The sequence below is a fragment of the Mytilus trossulus genome, chromosome 10, assembly GCF_036588685.1.
Source record: "Mytilus trossulus isolate FHL-02 chromosome 10, PNRI_Mtr1.1.1.hap1, whole genome shotgun sequence".
In the NCBI taxonomy this organism is placed as follows: Eukaryota; Metazoa; Mollusca; class Bivalvia; order Mytilida; family Mytilidae; genus Mytilus; species Mytilus trossulus.
In genome coordinates this window covers 68,823,253-68,827,514 of record NC_086382.1, presented here as the reverse complement: position 1 = coordinate 68,827,514, position 4,262 = coordinate 68,823,253, and positions in this window count along the sequence as shown.

Sequence of the window (4,262 nt, the reverse complement as noted above, 5' to 3'; positions counted from 1 at the left end):
AAAAAAATAAAATAAGTTAATGTTTTGGTATATAAACTAAAATATAAACATTTATAATGTTCAGTAACTATATATGTATAAATTAAGCTAACGGGGGGAAAAAGCGGAAGAAAAGCAAAATCTTCAAATTGAATGCAAATACCTGGGCTGTCAATAAGGTATGAATACACATCACCCCATTGCACATCTGGCCATTTACAGGGATTATTCTGCCAAACGCCAGCGGGTAACTTGTAAGGACACTCTTTACAACTAATTAAATCCAATTTGCACTGATAACGACTTAATGCTTCACCATTTAAACTCTCTTGATAATTGTACGACATTGTAACACCTGATTAATAATTAGACTAATCTCACATTTGCTAATTAACCTTGTTTATATAGATATCTTACCTATGATGCCCCATTACTTATAATGGTATCTATGGTAAAGCTTCACCCCTCAAAGATGGCGGATTCGGTAACTAACCGGTAGTGACATCACGACGAAATTAAGTATCTCTTTCTTCAGGACTCACAAATGTTTCATTTCTTCGTCTATCTATATAATAAAACATTTTAATTAGACATAGACTATCTGCATGAAATTTAAAAAAAAAAACATAAGACTACATACAAATTTCTTTATATCTAATAAAAAAAAATGTTTTCTTGTCACTAAATAGTCTTCTCGTCGCTTGTTGTCGGTAAAATAATTCTTGTTGTCGCTTCTTGACGCTTGTTGTCGCTTCTTGACGCTTGTTGTCGCTAATTAGTGAGACTCCATAAGATAGCTAATTTACACAGGATACAGAAATGTACACCAAACTAAAATTGTTGTCTTTAGATTCAAAACTTGAAATGGGTTATTGGATGTATATTAGAATTGCTTTGGTTTTAATATTATTGATAAACATTGTAAAAACGATTTTATTATATTCAGCTAAGTTGTTAAATCGCCTTAGAAACTATCGAAATTTGTGGGAGAATTTTACTTTCGGTTTCAACATGTTCAATATAAACATAATAAATGTCAACAATCATGACAACAGGAAGCTGAACCTGAAGAAACAAATTGAACCTGAAGTTTTAACAAATTGTGAAAAGAATTGTTCCATTGGAGGAGAGAATTCTTTCTGCAAATACAGATTACATGTCATCAAGATTTTTAGGTAAAGTATATATTAAAAAAAGGGGGGGGGTTTTATTATTGGTATTGGGATCGTTCGCCCTAATAACATGTTCGCCCTGGGTACGTTCGCCCTGAGTTCGTTCGCCCAGAGAGTCCGTTCGCCCTACTAAAAAATATTGGTATTCAGGGCATTGAAGTTGAAAAAACTTATTCAGATATTTCTATGGTATATATTCTTGAAATTTATGGAAACGTGGAAATATTTAAAAGTTTATGGCTTGTTTAGGATCGTTAATTGTTCAATAACAAAATAATTGGGATCACTTAAGAGATAACTGTATTGTATTTGAAGCTTTAAGGACGTCCATCGGTAGTTTTACCGTCGCAAATTTAGTTTACCTGGCGACGCAGAACGGAGACAGATAAACGGGTATTTGCGACAGTAAAAGTTCTAGAACTACCGATGGACATCCGAAAAGCTTCAAATACAATACAGTTATCTCTATTCTAATGCAAAACAAGTTTATAATTTAATTATAATCATTATTTCAGTTTAAAATCTTCATAAAAGAAAATTCCGCGAAAAGATGTTATCTTCTTTGGTCCCTACACTAGGTGACGTCATAGGTATGTTTCCGGCGTGAAACGTAAACACCGGGCGTTTGCTGGCTTCTGTGCCGCTTCAGAATGTAATAAAAATTGATAAAAAGAAGATTTTTAGGCGCAACAAGTAGGTTTTTTGTTTATTATTGTAGGAATAACATGTCAATATATTCCGAAATTCAAAATGTCGGCTTCCTTAGTTACAGACAAGGAGATAGAGAATTTTACGCTTGCTGTCATCCAATCAGAACAATTGTTACAAAATAATTGCATTAGAATGATTATTGTGATACTTGTCTTTTGATGGATTATTAATAAAAATCAAACGTTTTGTTTTGATAAAATATTCAGCTTGAAATTAATAAACACAATGATGTACGAACTGTAAATCATGAAACGGATTTACAAGTTCATTATTATACTCGGAGACAGTCCTAGTCTCAGTTATACTGCATACATTCATGATTGACTGAATACAATTATTTTGTTAACACATATCAATAGAGAGAAATACATTGTATACCAATTCTACTTTGAAATCAAAGAGAAAATGATTAAATGATTGCGGCAACATAAATATTCTGTCAATTTGTTAACAAACTTTAACATATTTTGTTCAAATACTTAAAATTATGCGACTGGACAACAAATAGAAAAAAATAAAAATCTGGGCGAATGGACCCTGAGCGAACAGGTATCAGGGCGAACACGTAGTATGGCGAACGTGAATCAGGGCGAACGGTCCCGGATTCAATATTACTAGAAGACACCCGCGAAATCGCGGGCATATACAGCTTGTGAACTGTTGTAGGATGATTTTTTGTAAAACATATTATAGATATAGGAAGATGTGGTGTGAGTGCCAATGAGACAACTCTCCATTCAAATAACAATTTAAAAAAGTAAACCATTAAAGGTTAAAGTACGGCCTTCAACACGGATCCTTGGCTCACACGTATGTACCGAATAACATAAAAGGTATCAAAAGCCCTCTCTCTTTTTCCAAAGTCCGATATTTGTTTCATTTCTGTTAAATTCAATTATATTCGTGTTTCTGGCCTACGACCAGAATTATTTTTCTCCTTTGCTACACTGCTTCTTTTGGTAAAAGTCAAATCAAATTAAAAATTTGCACCGTTTCAAACATTAAATAAATGTAACTGCATGCTTATATATAAAGACCATTATTATAGTCTAAAAAATATGCTTCTTTGACAATCCATGAGACTGACTGCTTTTTTTGGAACCTTATTAACATGCCAATGGTAGGATTTTAATCATATATACATAAATGACTAATACCGACTAAGGCTAATATGAGGGGTTGTCGGAGGGGTCCTGATCCCGAAATCCCGAGATGCAGAATTTTAAGAAGTTCATACCCCGAAATCGAAAAATATATTCCCGAATCCCGTAAGGATCAATCCCCAAATTCCGAGCTTAAAAACACCCCATCCCGACGCCCTGAAAATGGTCCTGCCTCCCTCTAATCTCTACCTTACTTTCGTTTTTGCCAAATCACTATTTTCCCTTTTAACAATTAATTGTTATGCTCCAATTATGGGCATTATGTTTTCTAATCCGTGCGTTCGTTTGTCGGGTCGTACGTCCGTTCGTCTCGTCTGTCGTCAGGTAAAAGTTTTTGGTCGAGGTAGTCTTAGATGAAGTTGAGCATGTTTTGCTTATTTTAATATATAAGCAAGTGGTATGACCCCTTAAATAGTAAACGATTGAAAGAAAACAGTGGACAGAATACAGAGAGTCTCTATATATTAAAGAAACTGACAGTAAACAAAATCAGAGACTTTCTATACTAACATATACATTCCCTGACAGAATACAGAGTCTCTATAATATATTAAAGTAGTATAATCGTAGTTTACATGTAGATAAAAGCGAAAAATATTTGTCGTCTCTAAAGAGATATAATAGTTGTGATTCTTGCGATCTAAACACCACGATATGGAGAACGCTCTACGATTGGTTGTACTTGTGTCACATGTTTTACGGCTTATTTTAATATATATGCAACTGGTATGACCCCTTAAATAATAAACATTTTAAATAAAAAAAGTAGACAGACTACAGAGAGTCTCCACATATTAAAGAAGTGTAATCGTAGTTTACATGTAGATAAACGCGAAAAATAATTGTCCTCTCTAAGGAGGTAAAATAGTTGTGGTTCTTGCGATCTTAACACCATTGTATGGAGAACGCTCTGATTGGCTTATCTATTTTTATTTTTGTTATCTATCATACGATTGGTTGTGTTTGTGCATGTTTCAAACCGGAAGTCTTATCTATGACTAAAAGTCAGTCTGATGACGGAATCATATCCGGACTCTTTTTTTGTCGTTTTTCTCCCAAAATAGCTCAATCTGAATAATCATAAGAATGGATGACAAATGCGAGCATGCATGTTACCTAAAGGACAAAAAGGCATGATGATTGATTTATTGTGGAAGGAAGAGAAGCGACACCAAAAATCAGGTCTTCTCGTTTAATAGTATAGATTAGAGAAAAATAACTTTAATTTTGTGTATTT